The 20,437-nt window shown below is 50.4% G+C and overlaps 1 protein-coding gene across 5 annotated transcripts in view; it reads left to right on the top strand.

The window, feature by feature from the left end:
* LOC411018 (kinesin 11) overlaps positions 1-20,437 on the top strand; it is a 246,361-nt gene that overhangs the window by 91,335 nt on the left and 134,589 nt on the right. The window lies entirely within an intron of this gene.

Raw genomic sequence — 20,437 nt, 5'->3', positions numbered from 1 at the left:
GTTTCCCCCTTCCGAAACGGATCGTTTATCCTTTCTTTCCCGACTTTTCTTTTTCTTTTCTCAAACTTCCCTCCCCGAAATTATATTATCGACGTTTCCCACATCTCTTCTTTCTCTCCTTTCTCTTCGTTCCACTTCTCCACCCGTTTCAATTTCGCATCGTTGCCCACAGTTTCAGCAGAGATCGCTGTTCGTTGTATTTTTCGAATTCGTTCTTAATAGGTCGTGACGAAGGAGGAATTGCCACCAAAAGTTTGAGGGGAACAAAGCGAGAACGAGATGCAAAGAAAGATGTAAAGAACAGTAGGGAGTAGAGTAGGAGGGGGGTTTCAATTTTCCCTATTCTCACGCGCGAGAATCAAAGAGAGAGAGAGAGAGAGAGTGAGAAAGGGTTGCGGTCTCGCGAACAATCGCGGATCCACGGAAGGAACAATCGGAAAGGCGGTGGTCGGCGAGGAGGGTTGCGCGCGGTTTTCTTAAGACCGTCTGGAGCTTTGATCTTCGGGGCCAGAGGTTTTCGACAAGCGATTCTGGAATGAAAAGCGTGCGGCCGGGGCTCGCGTGAGAGCGTTCGGTCGTGCATAAATCGCGTGCGGTTTGCGAGGCCCGAGGGAGAGGGAGGGGGGAATAAAGCTCCTTCCGGGGATATCCGTTTTCCCTTTAACCCTAGCCCCTCTCGCGACCCCTCGACCCGTTTAATAAACCTCTCCGCCTAGATGTTGCTCGCCGCATAGGTCCACGTCGTATCCTCCTACGATATCCCTCCTAGCTTTCGCGGCTCCTCGCTGCACGCTCGCGTTGCACGATCCGTACGACTTCTCCACGAAGCACGAGTTATTAGTCGAAAGTAATTACGAGCGGCGCGGTTAATAAACGATCCATCGAGACTTTCACGATCGCCTCCATTAACGGAAATGCATATACGGCGGAGAGAAGAGATCGACCGGATCGAGTTTATTCGAGAAAGAAAGAAAAGAGAAAAAGAAAAAGAAAATAGAGAGGAACGCGGACGACGCGGTTAACGAAGGACGCGCGATAAAGCGGAGCGCGATTTCGAAAGAAATCGGCGGATACGGGAGCGGTAAAAGTTTTCTGGAATGCGAAGAGTGGCGGGGATCGAATCGAATCGAGTCGTATATCGTTAATGGATATATGCGGCGTCGGCGCAACACGGTTGGTCCTCGAACGGTGATCGTGACCCGGCTGCGAGAACGATTCCGATCGACTCGTCGTCGTCGTCTCGCGGGGAGAGAAGCGGCGCCCTCGTGTCGTTCCTCCTTCCTCCATTGTCGGCCATTCCTCGTGCCGGGAGATTCTTTGGAATCGGTGTGCGTTTACCGTCTCGTAGGAAGTCGTCGCCGAGGGGCGACGAGAATTGAAATTAATCGCGCCTCCTCCTCCCCCTCTCTTCCCACCTCGGCGCGGCGATCGCCGAGGCGGATCGTCGATCGGAGAACGGAGCCGGCCGAAAATTTATTTCACGGGGCCCCGACCCGCGAAACTCGCCTCGTTTTCGAGCCAACGAATTATTTCCCGGTTGGCCAAGTATCTCGTCGCGGATGTAAAACCGCAACCACCTCTCGAAATCGCCGGGATACGAGGTGCCGTCCCGTTAACTTTCGAGCTTCATGAATATTCCCGACCCAAACGATCATCGAGAGAGGGACCGTGTGTATACACTCGGTCGTATATATATCCTCGCTTTCTTCTCCGTTTTCTTCTCTCTCCCTCCCTCCTCCCAGTATCGTGTCCACGCGTCAATTTCCACGACAGTTTCGCCCTGGGACCAAAGTTGGAATTTCCAAAGTTCGATGGTCCAAGCATCTGGTGACTCGGGGGGATAAAATTGACCAAGGAGTCGCGAAGAAGAGGTGTGGGTACCGTCGCCATTTTATTGGCCACCTTTATATCGGCGTTTCCGTTTTATTTCTTCCCTCCGCTTCGAATTTTTTCCACGGGTCACGATTTTTCGAACTTGTCGAAACGATCATTCGAAACGGGAGCGGACTGCGACGGAAAGGATTCTGGTCGTCGAGATACGCGACGACACTCGCTCGAGATTTAATTATCACGTTGGACGGGCGCGTAATATCGGCGGTGGAGAGGAGGAAAAAAGGAGGGAAACATCCGGAGTCCCGGCTGAATGACACGCGCTCCGTCTTATACATATTTATGGCCCGCGACGACGTTTGTTTCGTAGAACGGAGGTTGGCCTCGTGCGCGAGATCGTATCGGCGATAGGAGAGCGGTCCTTAATTGGACAGGTGACATTTCCTCTTCAGTTTTCTCGCGTAATACCTACCGACTCTCTTTGCTGGCTCCGGCCCCGAAAGGCTCCCTTCTTCTCACGGAAATTCTCTTCTCCGTCTATACATCGCGAAAACGACGATTTATAAACACGCCGTCGAATCGTCGATGCAACGGTAGATCGATGCCAGGAAATGAGTGTATCTCGTTTATTCGTCCCGAAAAGAGACGGATGAGAGAGGAGCGCGAGAGAATGACCTCGGAGGACCGGCCGAATATATCCTCTAGGTCACCGTGGGTTTGAACTCTTCGTTCAACAGGTAGCGCTCTCGTAGGCCGGGTTTGCCAGCGACCCGGCCCTCTCCATTATATTCATATCATGTAAATGCGCCCTACCGCCGCTCTGCCTCCCATTTTCCACCCTAGCGCCAGGCCAGGCGAACAGAGAGGAAACGAGAGAGAGAGAGGATGTTATCTGTGGAAAGGGAAGAGAGAGAGAGACGGAAGAGAGAGGGAAAAGAAGGAGAGGAGAACGGTAGATCGAGATGGCACAAGGCTCTACTTTGCATTTATTCTAATGGGATAATACTCGGTGTCTTGCCACCTCGTTTGCTATAATAATTCCGCTCCGCGATACTTTCGATCATTCCAACTCGGGGAGACGTCGAACAGGAAACGAGGAATTGGAAATTGGAAGGAGAATAATTTCCATCTTTTTTTCCTTCTTCTTCTTCTTCTTTTTCTTTTTTTTCCTTCCACTATATACATATATACCTGCCCTAGGCGGGCAGTGTCATCGCGTGGGCGACGCACGCACGTAAAGCCTGTCCGTCTTTCCCTTTATAACGCCAGCCCGTGTTAACGCATCGACTATTAACTTAAGCGACGACCGTATGTCACTGTAATACCCCTACACGGGTCCAAAGCCCATAAAGGATCACCGAAATCACGCTAAAAGGTTCCCAAGAATTAATCTTCCATTTTAAAATCCGTCCGTTACACGCTCCTCTCTCTTTTCCTTCGCCTTGATCCCCCCCTCTTCGAGGGAGAAGATTCGATCGTAATTCTCGAAATTCTCGATGCTGGTATCCCGTCGCGTTATCCCTCGTTCCAATCGATTATAACTCGGACTCGTGTCCCAGCAACACGTTTCACGATCGTGTTCACGGTTAATTTTTGGATGTTACGGTGAAAGGGAGGGGGGAGGGGGAGAGAGAGGGGGGCCCTCGATGCCTCGTCCCCAATTGAGACCTCGATTTCGCCAATTAGAAGAGAAATGCTCGCGTTACTCGGACGATCGACGGGATCGATCTTAACGAGTTTCACGAGCGGATTATTAAAAGGCGATAGCTCTCGGTCGAGCTGCACGCATGAAAGGTGTGTTGGAGATATTGGCGGGGCGAGGGAGGGGATTCAGAGAGAAAACCAAGGCGTGGAGGGGCGACGGCCAAGTTTGTAATTATCTCGCCGGACGTGGTCGCGGTTGTACGTGAGCCGATGCGATCGGGCAATTATGTCACAGTTCGGTATCGATATTACTTTTCAATTTGATCCCGCGTCCATGATTCCTGTCTATCTCGCTTCCTCTCTCTCCCTCGTTTCGCGCTCTTTCCCCTCCTTTTCGCGCTCCCCGTAATTCCCTCCTCCTCGTGACGCCAATTAACGGGCAGGGACGTGCCGCGTCGTGGACACCTATGATTAGCTGGTTAAGCCGGCGCGATGCGGATATTGAAATCGCACGTTGATGTAATTGCGTAAAAAGAAGAGGGAAGGGGGAAGAGATGGAGCGAACTTGGCCTAAATTATCGCCAATCTCAATTTATTATTTATGGAATATTAACGGGATTCCTACCTTGGAACGATCGTTTAGGATGAGTTACCCTTCCTTTCATTTCGTTCCAACGCTACCACGAACAATTTTTATAACACATCCATTCCATGCTTTCAGAAATTTTTTCTTTGAATTTTGTAGCCATCCATCGAATCGTTTTTCCTTCTTTTTTTAAATTAAATTTTCGAGATTATTCACTTCCATCGTTCACCGAAGAAAAAAGTTTGGCAGATCTCGCGGTTGTTTCGTTTTACGTTTCACGAACGATCATTAGCCGGGTATCTACGTAGAATTTAAAACGAGTTTCGGTTCGCGCTCGACCGATAAAATTCAAGTACGCGATAATTCGCGGAACTCGAAGAACGAAGGAGGCGATAGGTAATAATTAACGGGGAAGGGAGGGAAGGGATAGCGAGTAGTGTGCCGAATCTCGGCCCGGAATCGGGATGTCGCGATTAAAACGCAACCGGTGCGTACGTAGAATCGGCGCATCGTACGTGACCGGCCGTTCCCTCGTACCTGTCGTGATAACAGGTCTGCGGGAGGGTCATTAGTTATCCGGCATTATAGGCCGGGTGTACGATTCGAATCAATTTGGAGGTTGGTAACCCGTGCTGCTACGTGGCTTCCGTCACGCCGTTCCATATATCATCGGATACGTCGAGGAACGATCGTGGAGAACGTCATTTGGGGGGGAGTTCGAGGATCGTCCACGAGTTTTCCACGCGGATCGGGAATTGAATTGTTTTCTCGAAACCGAGATCTCGAGGCGGCGTTGATCCGAAACGAAGCGAATTGTGAATCGCAGGGTGAACTGTGGCGAGGAATTTGCATACGTGTAAATTGAACTAAAGTGAGCTAGAACGTCGGCATCGCCTGTAATTATCAATTATTTTCACCCAGTTGTGCTCGCGGTGTTAATTTAACCCCTGCGACATCTCTCTCGTGCCTCCGTGCAAATGACTTCTCGTCGTTGCTTTTTCGTCGTCGCTCGCTTCTTCCACCCCCTTTCTTCCGTTAAAACGAGAAATTTCGTTTCGAGGAGAAAAAAGAGAGAGAGAGAGGGGAGGGGGAAATGGCGCCGCCTCGGCCTTGTACATCCTGTCTGCGTTTCGCTCGTATATATCCGTCCTCCGTGTGTGCTGTTATTATTATACGAATATTTCGCGATTACCAAGGCTAGCGAAGCGATCATGCCGAAGGGACGGACGGAATTTAAACGACGGTCGGCCATTTAGCAGGTCGAATCACGTGCGCGAGGAATTTTTCGCGGGGATAGCGCGCTTCTGATTTTCTCGTTGCCCGCGTTTCTTTCCTTTCCCCAGTGCCGATAAACGGGATACATCGAGGAGCGAATTTTCCCCGGCAGATATCGGGTGAACGACGTCCGTGGGACACCGATGTTTAATTACGTGGCGAAAATGGGACGAAGGGAGGGGCGCGGCTTTGTTTGCCACGAATACGCGGCGGGCGGAAGGAGCTTTATGAAAATACGCCCGATACAATGGAACTAATAACGCGAAACGCAATATGCCTCGCATCATGATCGCCACGATCAAGGCAGGGCGGGAAGATTGGAATCGAAACTCGGCGAGGCCACGGTTTGAAGCCCCGTTCACCTGGCCTTGTGAAAAGATATCGCGTGAACCGGACGGTTAGATGCGCGATTTCGCGGCCGAAAATTGAAGATATTCTCACGGGGGCGGGAGGCCGGCCCGTTTTCTAGATTCAATTATAGATCCTCGACTACGCCCTGGAGAAAAAGGTCGGGCGCCGATGATAAATCAACGCGGCGGGACCATTGGTGGCGCGATACCAGACCTCTCCTCTCCAGCCTTGCCTCACCTTCTCCCTTATGGGGCAAAGTGTCACGATTCGACGATAATAACGGCAACCGCGGGACAAGTCTCATTTCGTAAGTAATCACGTTTCTCGACACGCGTGCGAGATCGAGTCGTGTTGCTTTCTTTCGTAGGAAAAGAAAAAGCAGAGAGAGAGAGAACGCTCGATCGAAATTTCCTTTCCGAGGAATTATTCGATTTTCGAAATTGAACGCGTAATATCGAGATCGCGGCGTAGACGAGACAGTGGCGTTGCGGGAATCGGCATGACAAAATAACGAACAGCTCAATTAGACGCGCCGTAAAATGCAAATGTATGCGCGTGCCGGCTCCTCGAACGTGCTAGGCAAGCTTCTCTCGCGCGAACGTGGAAGCGTGTTCCGCGTGGCGATGCGACGACCCTCTCACCGCCCCTCCAATTTGTTATTCCTCCCGCGGATGAAATCCTTCCACCTCCGTCCCTCTCCGTCCCCGTTAAAGAGAAATTCTCGAAAGAAGTTTGGCGAAGTTTCGCGATCCAGGGACCCGATTATTCGGCGTTTCCGCGTTTGGAAAAGATCCGCGGAAAAAGAGAGAGAGGGAGGGAGGGAGGGAGAGAGAGAGAGAGAAGGAGAGTGGATTTCGACGGGAATAATGTCGAAAGGATATTAAAATTTCACGGTTAACGGCTCCTTTGGAAACCACCCGTCGTATCGAATGCCCATCGTGGTACGCGCGCGCACACACGCAACACCCATTCGCCAGACACGTGAACGCACAATGAACGTTTGTGATTCACCGCGTAGGTAGAAAAGTCGTTCGTCCGTAACCAAACGGATGTAATAACTTTAATTGTTAATTAACGCGGGGCTTTGTGTCGGACACCCAGGAAGCACCCTGGGTGCCCCGTCCTCCTCCTCCTCCTCCTCCTCCTCCTGCTCCTCCTGCTCCTCCTCCTCCTCCTCCCTCCCCCGCCCTCTCACGCTCGAATATTGCTTTATCGCGCTTTGTTCTTTGCCCGTGCAACTCTTTGCGATTCAAATATCATTTCCTAAGTCTCTCGCGTTGCGGAGCTAATTAATACCCTCGAATTTAATAACGGCAAGTCTGTGGGCTTATACGCGGCCACACATATATATATATATATATATATATCTCCACCTGGATGGAGATTTATGTTTTTAATTAGCGAGGCTACCGCCCTCTCTGTCGTTTAATTATGAGATTTCCCCGCGCGCGGACCTTTGAATTTCCCGCGTTTGAACTCCACCTATTTGCCCCACCACTCGCGAAATCCACTTTTCTTTCGAGAGGCTCGTTCGATTAGATCTATTCGCGATCACGGCCGTTTCCCAAACGCGCGTTTGACCCTCCTCTCCAATTGGCTCCGCTTAAGGATTATTTTTTTTATCGATCGATCACTAGGACGGAAAAATGTTTATCGATTGGAAATCGATAGCCGAGCCATCATTTGTAATCTTTTGTCATCTAGATCGATTACCTTTTTGGTAGTCGGATTAGACCGACAAAGGAGATTATTTAATTTTATCCGACAAACGAAGGGAATGAATGATATATAACGGAGGATGATTAAAAATTATCGATCGATGAAGCTCGTGAAGATAAGAAACGATAAGATTCGTCGATCGAGTCGGCGCGTGCAACGATAAGAAAATTCGCGAGGCGTAACATTTTTACGTAACTCGATCAACGCCATCTGGAACGAAGTTGCCGCAAAGAGAATCAACTTGACGGAAGGAGTGGGGGAATAAAAGGAAGAAGATAGATCGAGTCGTCCCGTCGCATAGTAAATACATATATCGAGCGAAGATGTATTAAGAAGACGCGTCGATTTCGTAGATCCATAAGGAAAGTTATTCGTTTCACGCGGTGTCTCGTTAACGTCGATTGAAGTAACGAGGAAAAGTAGGCGCGTCTTTTCTCTCTCTCTCTCTCTCTCTCTTTCAACGCCCGTCCCCGTCAATCTTCGTCCCATGCGCGGCATTAGCACGCCGGTCAGGTAGGATCTCCGCGCTGGCACGGTGTCACGAGATCGGGCGAAGATAGAGAGAAAGCGATTGGCCGATGACCAGATGTATTAAGATCGCATTTGGGGCCGGGCTGATGGATCGGTTGTCGATTACGTGGTCTAATCCGACTTCTATGACCACGGTAAACCGGGGTCACCGGGACATAATTTGTCATTCAACTCTCGTCCATTCCCTCGCCCGACTCCGGATCGAATCACCGCCCGTGGCAGAAATATTTTTCTTTCCCTTTCTTGCGAAGGTGAAGAAAAATGATTCGGCAAATTTTTTTCCCTCTCTCTTTCTCTCTCGCTTCTCGCACATCCATCCTCGCCAGACACCGAGGCAACTCTTCTTAACTATATATACGCCGTGCGCGTATAACGGCTCGGGGAAAAAGCGATAAAACGTTGAAGATGTCCCGCGATATACTCGCCAGGTAATAGAGGCAAGTACCCTCGGAAAGAGTAGGGCCGATACGGTTTACGACGTTCCACGTTTCGAGGAAAATTTAAGAGGGATCGTAACGTTGAGAATTCTACGCGGTGGTATGGTCCATATTAAGTTCCTTTGGAATATTTGTTATATGCACATACATATATACATATATATATATACGTGCGACGACCTCGCGACAACCCTCTTTCGGGCCACGTATCTCGCGCACCGAGATGTCGGACTCCGATACGACCGGCAATATACGCGGACAGAGCTTGGAGAAGGAGGGGGGGAGGACCTCCCCGACTGAATACGGAATACGAAAACGTGTGTCGACTCGAATTCGACTTTGCCACGGATCGCTCCGAGGTCCGAGGGGGGTCGTTCTCTCTCTCTCGAATCAGATCACTTTTCCTTCTCTCCGCAAAATTTTTCTTTTATTACGCGGACAGAGGAGGAGAAAGGGGGGAAGAAGAAGGGTTATCCGAGCGATATCTGGAACGACTGAGGAGATATCGGCCGTCGCCGATCATCGTCCGCTTCCGCCTTGGAAAGTCTTCGTGGGACGGTGTAGCTCGGGGCAATCCTCGTATACTTTTGATAACGTTCGATAAACAGACGCGGCTTTGGCATGGAATTTTAAAGCTAAAGGGACAGATCAGATCGATGCATCGTTGGATTGGTTTCACGATGGTCGAAGGAGACGCGCATTCTTATTTCTCAGAGCAATGATTAATCGGGGAAGATCCGCGTGGAACAAGATGGAGACAGTGAAGTTTCGGGAATTAATCGCACGCGTTCCTTGCGAAACTATTGCAACCGATAAACTTGGCGGGGATCGGTGGAAGAAATTCGAGGATGGATGGAATCGCATCGAAACTGAATCGCGTTAAGCACGCGATAATCGATTTCGTTGTTCCGCGATCGAAGCGTGTAGGAGATAGGAGGAGAGAACGTTCCCTTCCCACCCCCTCCTCTTGCAATCGATCGAGATCGAGAATCGAGTGTTCTCGTGGCCGGGTATCGGCCCTCGAGCGCGGTTACACCCGACGATCCGTCAATTAGAAATCTCACGCGGTATCGTGGTAACACGAGGTGGCGGCGTACGTGCCGTTACCGCTATTATCGTTGCCATTATGCGCCCTCCTCCTCCTCCTACTCCCGCTACCGTTACTCTGGTCGTTATTTCGATAGTCACGCGAGAACGCCTGTCTTTCTTTCGCCACTTAACGCTCGCATCCATTTCGCGGCGGCGGCGGCGGCGGCAAACGGGGAAAAGTGGCATCGCATTTGCATCGCGTTTTTCGCCTCGAGATTGAAACGGAGAACGTGTTTCTTCGAAACAGGAAAATTAAATTTTTCCTCCTTCCTTTTCTTTTCTTTTTTCTTCTTTTTGTCGGTCCCTTATACAGCGTAGAGATCGCTCAACGGATCGTTGGAAAATTCATCTCGAGGATATACGAATCGTGTGCGGGAATGGAAATCTGATACGCGGATAACGGGGACGTTAAACGACGGAAAAAGTTATCCCCGAGTCACGTGAAGTGGATCGCCTCGATGTCAATGAAGGAGGATAAATAATGTTGGAGGAACGTATTCGACGAAGGGCGAAGGATAAATCCATTTTCTACCGCCGTGGAATAAGATATAAGCGTTATGTCAGTTTCGACCCCTTGGGGGCCGTCTTCCTCCTCCTTTCCTAAACCTAAAATCCTCGAGCCGCTTGTTCGAGATTTCGAGAGGGTCGTCAGAATTGGCCGCTCGCGAAAGGTTAAGAATATTTAAGAGTCGTCGTTACGAGTCGTAACAGCCTGCTCCCTCTCCCTTCTCGAAATTTAGCATGGACGTTAGTATAAATTTCCATCTCGATTCGCGCCAACTTTTATCGCTACGCGGGAAGCATAGCTGCTGAAAGAAAAAGAGTAGATAGAGAGAGAGAGAATAAATTATTAGATTTCGCGCGGCAGAAGGAAATAGAGGCGAAGAAAATTGAGCGTCCATCAGCATCCTCCAGGAGTGATGGAGCGGAGCGCGTGCATCCCGCAAATTATTTACAAACAGCGGAGAGGAGATTGGAGGAGGAGGAGGAGGAGGAGGGGGTTGCACGCAAACGCGGCGCCGCCGGTGAACGTAACTACGGGCGGAAAATAATGAGGGAGAGTGGTGGAGGAGGAGGAGGGGGAGGGAAGGGTTTCGTTCCACGGGTCGAGGGGAATATTCGCGCGTGGAGGATCGCGTCACGGCACGGTCTGGCGGCGTGTTTGCACGGTAGGTAAAGTAAGTGAATAAATTTAATGGGTGTCATCGTCGACCACCCCCGGCCGCGGGGAACAGACGAAATAATAGATTATTCTCGATTCCGAGTAATTCGATCCTCGATCGTTCGCCATCCCCTTTCTTCACCCCTTTCGGCCGCCGTCGCCGTCGATCGAAGTCCATCGAAATTCGAGCGACCGGGTGGTAACCGGAGCAATTAAATCGATTAGCTTCCTCGACGTGGTCGAGAACAGGCGAACGGTTGCTGGTCGAAAAAAAAAAAAAAAGTGCAAGGCCGCTTGTTTACATCTAGGAGGGCGAAGCGTGTAAATAATGTTAATGGTTCTAGCAGGTCGTTGTTGGCGGCAGGGAACGGGGCAATTAATTAAAAGAGGGGAAGAGAGAGACAGGGAGAGAAAGGAAGGAAGGAGGGGATTTAAAGGCGAGCGCACGGAGGATATCGCGCAATATTGTAATTATATTGGCCCACGTCACGACATCACGTGGAGTATAACTCGGCGACGAAAAAAAAAAAAGAAAAGAAAAGAAAATCTCGCGGCCACGATACGTCCCATGGTGAATGACGGCCATGCCCGCCCGATCGCTCCCATTCTCCGCCTCGAACGTGACTTAACCCGCGTCGCGTTCTCTTCCCGGGTTACGGAGGCGAGGCCGATCTTGCACAGTCGAACGGATCGCGATCGTTGAAAACTCGCCTTCCACCGTTGCGTGAAATAACGAAACTGACCCGACGGTTCACCCGCAATATCGTTTCTCGTTGCTCGCGATATCCGGACCCGATATATACACGTGTATGTGTGTGTGTATATATACACGGCTTATCACGGGTCAACCAGCTCGGTTGGCTAATGGAGGGAAGGGTTGCTCGCGAAAAAGGAGCGGGGGACGGAATGGGGCGCACGGAAGTCGATCGACACGGACGGAAACGTTGCCATCGTTGCCAGCTTCCGTTCTCCTGGATATCGTCCTCCCGGCACAAAGAGAGGTTTACTCGATGGGATGGGTCTCTGGGACCATCGCGAAAGCGATTCCTTTCGAGGGGAATCGTTGTCGTGTATTCGTTTATCGGTAATGGCAATTCCAAATTTCCTCCCGGCGGAATATTTTCCGACTCCCCGCCCGATCTCGGACCGATTTTCTTTTCCCCCGTTATCGTTTATCGATCCGACGACAATTTAATCCCGATTCAGTTTTGTCGGAGGTGGTGTCGCTTTCGACGGATAAGCGTACAGTGGTAATTATCGCGAGAGGCGGAGGGGGAAGGCTTATTTGCATTCCGGCGTCTCGAGGCATGTGGCGTGGAAACGGCGCGCGCGTTTCATACAGCACGTCGAATTCCACCGGAGTCGTCTCGTTTCGTCAGATTTCGCCGACGACGACGACGTTAATTACACCGGCGGCTTGTATACGATTTATCCTCCCGTCGATAAGGAATTACGAATCCTCGCTCCATTTCTTCCACGTTCCTCGTTTCTTCTCCCGACGTTTTGGCTCGCCCGTCGTTACTCGCACCCGATCCTCGTTCTCGTTTCGCCGCGAGCACGGAACGGAGCCTGCCATAATTTATCCCGAGCGTCCCGTATTTTTTCGCGGATCGAAAATAGAAACTGATGAAAAGCCGTATTTTCGAGAACACGGGGCGCACCGCCGTCTTCCGATAATTGGAAAACCGTCGCGGTGGACTCCTCTCCCCAACTTCTCTCCGACAACTTATCTATTGATGAAGCGTTAATTACTCGATGTCGCGCAGTGGCATTTCGCAGCTCGTGCGGCGTAACGCGCTTTCACGTCAGTCGAACGTTTAGATCAGACTCTTGCCGGGGGATGGCCTCGTATCGTGGCAGCTATTTCGATATTAGGATCGACAGAAAGAAAGAAAGGAAGCCGGGAATGATGACCTGGTTGGGGTTGAATCGACACAGAGGGAACGAAAGAGCAGGCATTCCGGAGAGGAACGAGTGTCGTTCCGTCCCATTTCCCCTCCCCCACCCTCCGTCATCGCGTTTTCAAATTCCCTTTTTAATTCGTGTCCTCTGCCACCGGATCTACGCCCATTTCGATATTAGGATCGGGTTGAAAGAGGGCCGGCTCGTCCCGGCCGACAAAAACCCTTCCCCATTCGGTTTTTTCGAGCGTGCCATCCATTCGTTTCGATCGTATAACTCTTAACCTCGATACGGGACGGATCGCGACAGAGGAAACGGGGGCGAGCTATGAATTCGCCACGACGTTGAATGCAGGATTATGGAGGGAGGGGATAGGAATCGGTTCTTCCAGGGAGGGGTGAGAATTCCATCATTCCGATCCGGTACGCTTTTATCCGTGGACGGAGATTCGAGCCGTGGCTTCGACTCGACTCGAGCGTTATGGATCACCGGGGTGCGTGCGTCTCCTTGGTTCGTGCGTGCGTGCGTGCGTGCGTGCAGCACACGTGCGTGTCACGATCGAAACGACCGCTCCGTGTCACTCTCCCTTCCTCGTTCCTTCGGTCAACCGGCTCCACGAGCCGAGAGATCCCATTCCCCTTTCCGGAGCGCCGCCACTAGGTCAAACGGAACGACCACGCTCGATATATCTCGTGCACGGATCGCCGCGCGGTGAAACCGAAAATTAGCTCTTTGTCTCTCCGTTCGGACCCGCTCATTCCTTCCGATTCCTTCCATTCGAATCCGGCCCAACTTGTAAACCGGCCAACTTTACGGCGGCTGCTCGCTCGTTTTGGAAACCCCTTCGCTATTTCCAGGAAATCGTTTTCTCCAGGAAACAGTTTTCTGTCGTTCTTTTCTCCACAGTTTTTTCGGAACGGATTCCTCATCGCTTTCGTTATCGATGCCTCGCGTTTGTCGTCGAGAAATCGAAAACGCTTGCGTTCATGTAGCACAAGTTGAAGTTGATGAACGTGTAGATGAAGGACGCAGGAAGAGGGCTCGATAGAGCCGCGTGCATGCATCCGAATGCAAGCGCCGAGCGCAAGCGCTTGGACAAACGCGCGGTCATTCGGCATTTAGTTAGATTGCTCGGTAACACGACATTAATACATTGTGGGGAGAGTTAGGGGGCCGCGGCATGGAAGGAAAGGAAGGGCAGGGGACTTTGAAAAATCGTCTCATGCGCTAAAAGCATCGGAGATTAAAATTAAATCCGGTCGCCACCACCCTCTCCTCTCCTCTCCTCTCCTCTCCTCTCCTCTTCTGGGTGGCCGCGTGCTCGGAACTCGCTACGTGTTTCAACCCACCTCCGTGTTTCTCCCTCGTGGTGGTGGCGGTGGTCGTCGCTCAGGGGGCGATTTTTCGTTGATAATTAAACGACGATAAATTACGCCCCCCTAATCTCGCTCCATCGAATTCCAAAGCGAGAATTTTTCACCGAATATTTCAGAGTAATCGCGCGGAGTACTCCCCCCCCTTCATCGCGTGTACGACGAATCCTTCCCGCAAAGGGGTGGGGAGGAAATGGAGGGGGGAGAAAAAGAGGGAACGAGAGCGAAAAATAAGCGGAAAAAATTTGTTCGTTACGACTGCGATAGATCTGGATCATCTGGCCTTTGTCAATGGCCTCTGATCTCGATCGAGAGCGAATTACGAATGGTTTTTAACGAAACGCATCGTTTCGAAAGTAAATGGTTCTTTAAACTGGATCGGAAGTTTTTAAGAAAGGGACAACAGCTCCAGTGACACCGTTTGCACGGGCAATGATCGTCGAATAGGGAATATTTCGGGCCGTTCGGAAAAGAGGCAGTTTATTTGCCTCTGCCCCGATCTCCTCCCGTATCGAGTCACCGAGATAGCTCTCCCCGATCTTTTTTTTGCCGCGTGTTCGAAGGTTTTTGACGGAGAGTCGTTTGGAATTTAATTACGGCACCGCGGCTGGCTTTTCGGGTGAGTGACCAGGCCAAATTTACCGGCGTGGTCGAGCCCGAAATTGCCACGGCGCGCGCGAGCCGACGCGCGAGCCGATAATTGAAATGCATTTTTCCGCCGGCTGGAAGCGCCGTGAACCGGTGTATTTAACCCACCACCTTTTCTACTCCCACCGCCCGAGTTTTTCATCCCAATTTGCTCGGCTAAAAGCGATCGAGCGCCGGAATTAGACCGCCTTTCCCGCTCGACACCGTAATTCGCGCCTCTTCCACCTCTCCCCTCCCCTCCAATCTTCCCTTTCCTCCATTCGAGGCGCGTGCACGTCCCTCGCACAGGGGACAGGCTCTCGGCCGGACACGCGTGCATCGATTCCACGCGCCATGTGCAGTTCCCTACGTTTATCGTCCGCGCTCCACGCCGCTGTTTTCCACGAAGCGGCGAAGGTGGCGTTAGCGTTTCGTTTCTGCGAGAGAAAGGAAGTTTCGATTAAAAAAAAATCTTTTTTTCTTCTCTCTCTCTCTCTCTCTCTTCTTTCATACGCTAATGGAGCGCCCCTTTCATTAAAATCTCGTTCCTTTTCTCACCGAGTTTCGAGAGTGATTATTACGCGCATTCTAGTTATTATGTCGCGCGTTAAACCGCGCGGTTTTTAATTTTAATATTTGCCACGGAATTTCGTGGGATTCGTTTGCGAAATTACTACTTATCATACATATATATATATATATATCTATATGTTTGTGCGTGTTGAAACGAGGATATATATATATAAAGAGAGGTACGTATACAATTGTCTGGCCGTATTTCCTACGTATAGATGACGTTCCCACGTGAATCCGATTAATCCAAAGCCCATGATAATTGCAACAGCCCGCCTGTCGGATTCCCCGTTAAAGCTGGAATCTGTTCGATGAGCCATTACCAGGCGGATAGAGAGCATCGATTGCACGCCAAGATACTGTTCTTCGTTTCCCAATCCCGACGTTTCCCTAATTGCCATCCCTCGCCCGCCATCTTATCCCTCCCCTCGTGGAAGAAATACAGACGAAAGATCGGCAAAAAACTGATGATCCGCCGCGAAAACGAATTAAAGATGATAAACGCTCGGATAATGGGTTTTCCAGTGATCGACTTCTCGTCCAAACAGCGGGCAATCCCAACTTTTCGCTAGTCGATCGAGGAGAGGAAAAAGAAACGAAATTAACGATTAAGAGCGTACAAATATCATCGGTGAAGCCATTGGATGGATCCAAGCTTTCTCTCGTATTCCCCTCGTGCGTATTTTACTGGGAATATCGAAGGATCGACTCGCGATAGTGTTCGCCCCTTCTCGAGTTTACGCGGTTCGAAGACAATCGGTGGCGGATCGGTATTATCGCCGATAATATATGCGAAACACGGGTAGAACTCGGGTTATTGGCAGAAGGAGAAGGTAAGACAGGGCGAGGTGGGTTTATTTCGATTCTTCGGGGGGAGGTCTCTCGCGCAAGATGGAGCATTCTCGAGGGGTGCGTGGAGAATGTGGCCAAGGGGTTGTGAGAGCCAAGATTCCCTCCGTGGTCTGGCACCTTCATTCAGACACCTATTCAAGCAAGGGGAGAGGGGAAACGTCGCCAAAAATATCCCAACTATTCGAGGCCATTAGCGGGCAAGGGCACGAATACGTCCTTGCGATGGTTCGCCAGGACAATCACTGCCTCTCGCGCAAATTTCTGCCTCGGGATAGGATCGTTGCGAGATCAGTGGAGAGAGAGAGAGAGGGATTGTACAGTCTTGATCGATATCGATCAACTTTTTTCCCTTCGATCTTTCCTTCTTCGAATTTCTCACCCCCTCTCATTCGACGGGGGTCACGTAGGAAGAAATTACTTGGTTACATCCACGGTTTCGGTCGGTTAACGAGCAAAAATCCCAACAATACACGGAAACGGACAATAGTCCGCGTTTCCATTCTTTCTGGGAGCGGAGCCGCGCTACGCCCCGCGTCGAATAATTAACGATCAATGGCCACAGACGAACGACAACATTTTCCGCAATTAAGGCGAGAAAATACCGCGCGGTGTCCAACGCGGGACAATAAAGTGCAGCGAGAGGAGGAGGTGGAGGGGTTGGTTGGCAGAGAGAGAGCGAAATTCCGACCGGACGCATTGACGTGTCGACGCGTGACGCGTTAAAATGATCCCCCGAAGCGGGATGGCTTGCTCGTCCAAGCGTCGCGCTCGCAAAAATATTTTACTCGTTTCGTGTCCACCGATTTCAAGATGTACGAGTATATTATAGATAGATAGATAGAGAGAGAGAAAACGAAACAAGGTAAAAGGAGAGGATAAAAAAAAAAGAAAGAAAGGGAGGTTGAATCGGGACACACCGTTTTGATATTCATTATCGGTGGCAGGTTGTCAGTGAACGAAACATAATTACGACGCGGGTTGATCCGACGAGTCTGGATTTCTCCTTGCGACCGAATTATATTCATATTTGGGAGGAGGGGGATTACGTCGGCGATCCCTTTCGATTTTCGGGAGGGAGGACCTTGAAGGACCGCGCTAATTATTTCCGCCGCCAGTCTTCCGCCCAGATTGAATTTCACCGCGGTGGACACCGGCGGAGATTATCCTCGATCTCGAAATGGCGCACTAGCGTTAATTAGGCTAGTCGGTAAGCAGGGATCTTGATCCGATATTCTGCTCCCATTTGCATCTTGCGTTTGTCTTCCAACTTCTAAAAAGTTTACTTTGGAGCCGTAAGATGAGACGGGAAAATAGGTTTCCCGAATGTTTCCGATGAATCCTTCTTCGAGAATAAACTTAGAAAATTGCCTCTCCTCTAATGCCGAAAGTAGGCTAAAGTAGGCTAAGCCCGGCGACCCTCCAACAACTTTGGAAAAGGGAAACGTGGTGGGGAGCGATTTAGCGCGATGAACGCGAAGAATGGTGGTAGTTGACGGTGAACTTGCCCCTTTCCACGGTATTTCGCGATCAGTTTCCACTACCGTGGAACGAGTGGTCGATGAAAGTACGAAGAGAGAGTCGATTCCCCTATTCCCTACCCGCCTCCCCGTTTCCTCGTCCTCCCCCTCCCCGCTTTCTCGGGAACATTGTTTTCGAGATTGGACCACGGTTCATGTTATATACGATTTCTTGTGGGGAAGATGCGGAACGATTATTGCGAGGAGGGAGATATATCGGGAGATTTAAACGAGAGGCCTGTTTCCTTTTTCCTTTTCAAATGGAAACATATGTCTCCCCTTTACGATATCATCGTATAATGTAATTGTTACGGTTTTACGTGAACGGATTGCGAAATGCACCCCCGTCGATAGATGGAACGCTCAAGTGTCATCCCTTTTCTAACCTCGAAATTGTCTTCGTTCTTCCTATCATCGAGTTTTCTAAGTTAGATTCGACGTAGAAGAATATATCTATTATACGATTTTATTCATTCGATCGAATTATGAGAAACACTGGAGACCTGTGCAGTTTTAGAAAATTAGACACTCGCTGCGTCGATTGGAATATATAAACACGATATGAATTTCGAACAACGAGACGAGATCCAGGCGCAGGTGTTTCCTGCCGAAATTTCTGCAGATAAGCAGAAATCGGTGGCGAATCGTCTCGAGAAGATGTCGCCGGAGAAGATTCTCCCCGTTGCCACGGATCATTTGCCATCCGCGGTATCGCGGCACGCATCGACAAACGCGTCTAATAACAGCATTTGTATTCGTGCCGCGTCTAGCCGCACCATCCCTCGAGGAGGTTTCGTTTCGGTTCGTCGAGGATTACCTCGTCGCGTGGCCCTACACCGTGTATCGAAACAATATGTAAAACGAATATACGCGAGGAGGACAAAGCCGTGGATGGAATGGCTGTGGGAAGGAGTAGTTCACCAGATTTCGTGAGACGTGGAGGGGTCTGCGGCTTTTTGGAAGTATTTCCGGGTTACGCTCGTGGACACGCGATCGTTCCTTTTTTCTTTTTTGTGGATCAATTTCGACCCAACGACGAGGTCGCTCGTGACGAGAAACGCGAGAGCGAAATCGACGAGATTTGGAACGTTTCTTGGACGGTCAACGCTGTTTGGAACGCCGCATTTTAGAATTTTAAAACAGGTTGCAAAACAGAGAGGCGCTGTCGTTGCACCGACACGGAAAATTAATAGGGAAATTTTCTTGCATCGAGGAGGATAAAACCTCTAGGATTCTGTCGTTCCAAGGGATATTTATGGCTTCTATATTCTAGCCTGCTTTTTATACCGTCTGTTTCCGTCGTTTCGTTCACGAAAGAAGAAGTACTTTCCCCTTTTTCACCTTGACCCGTCAAACGTCGTCTCGTTCGTTTACGAGGATGGGACTCCGGTGGAGAACTTTACGGTTTCCAAAGAAATGACGAGTCACTCGACGAGAATAAAGAAAATTTCGCTACGAATTCACATTATGAAATTGACAGAGCTAGTGTCAATTAATCAATTGTACCTTTTCAGATTAACCTCGAGAACGTTCAACGTTTACCCCGATACGAAGAGATATTACTCTCCCTCTCGAATTCTCAACCTGCAATTTCGAATTACAAAATAGAGAGACAGATATATTTCTCGCGCAAAAGGAAATACTAAAAAGGGGAGCGTGGAAAATATGAGGTTACGCTCGACTCGTTACCCGAAGAAACTCTGTTGCTTGCGGTCTCGAGTGATCGTTTGACAGGCAGGGATGTCTTTAAATTACGCGGACCGGAGATAGGAGGAGAGGCACGCGTCGTCCCGATAGAGCGGTTAGAGGCTGAAGCGAGAGGGACAGAGAGGGAGGGGGAGAGGAAAAGGGATCGACAACGGGCTCGTTTGAGCGTGCTAAACCGCCGAGGTTAAACCGCAGTCAGTCGTCACGACGACGACGACGACGACGACAACGAGGCTCGTACGATCGAGACAGGGGTGGATTCCGATAGACAATGGGGGTGGTATCGTGGAATCGCGTCCTGGCACGCATTGTGCGGAACCCCTGCCCCCCCTTAACGACGCCCGATTACTATCATCCCTCTTTCGCTTCGTTTCGTCGTGGGGTCGTCCTCTTGCGATTCTCTCTCGAGTTAATCGGCCATCCTTGTTCCATCCTCCACAGGATGGAACCGGATATATATACACCCCCTCCCTTCCGGAACGTTTGGAAAAATCGTTTCGAAAACGAGTCTCCCCACGTTTATACACGAAACCGTAGAATTTATTCGTTATTTCACCGATGCATCGGTTTATTCTCGGTGAGAGACGATAGAGTTTTAAGGGGAGGCGTGAAAAAACGGAGAATGGATATCGCGGACGGTCAAAAATCTTGATTCATAACCCCTTCCTCCCCCAGGATAGCCTATGTCGCGCGATTTACGATCCTCTTTCGGATCTAAATTATGCCCTCGTTTCTTCCGATCCCCCGTTGAAATCTAACGCGGGCATGAAAGGAAGGAATGCGCGCGAGTCGACGCGAGCCATGAATCTCGCGAATCGACGACGACCTCGCGGATCGTCCACGACCATCGTCCATAATTTTCATCGAAAAGGGAAGGGGATCGGTCGACCGCGATCTCATTTTTCCGCTCACGAATCGGATACTCGAACGGGAACGATTCGAGGGTCTCGAGAATTCTCGAGGAATTTCTCTTCCTCCCTCCTCGGCTACGTTTCGTACGTGCTCGATTCCGTTCGAACGAGGGAGGAGGCGAAGAAAGGGAGAGGGAGGGAGGAGGAGTGGTTGTATCGATCCAGATGCGGAAATTCCGGATTTACACCGCGCGATAATTAGCGGGACGCGAAACCTGGGGGAGGAGCGGTCTTTTTTCGCGATCGAACGCGTGAGGATCGCTGAGCGTGTGAAACGATCGTTATTGGATCGTTACTATCTCGGGCGTACGTTTAATACGGAGAGGCCGAGGTGACGGAGGGCCGCTCGGG

Source organism: Apis mellifera, linkage group LG4 (assembly GCF_003254395.2).
Source record: "Apis mellifera strain DH4 linkage group LG4, Amel_HAv3.1, whole genome shotgun sequence".
NCBI classification, from domain to species: Eukaryota; Metazoa; Arthropoda; class Insecta; order Hymenoptera; family Apidae; genus Apis; species Apis mellifera.
Note: the sequence above shows the minus strand (reverse complement) of the source record. Positions and strands in the feature narration are given on the sequence as shown.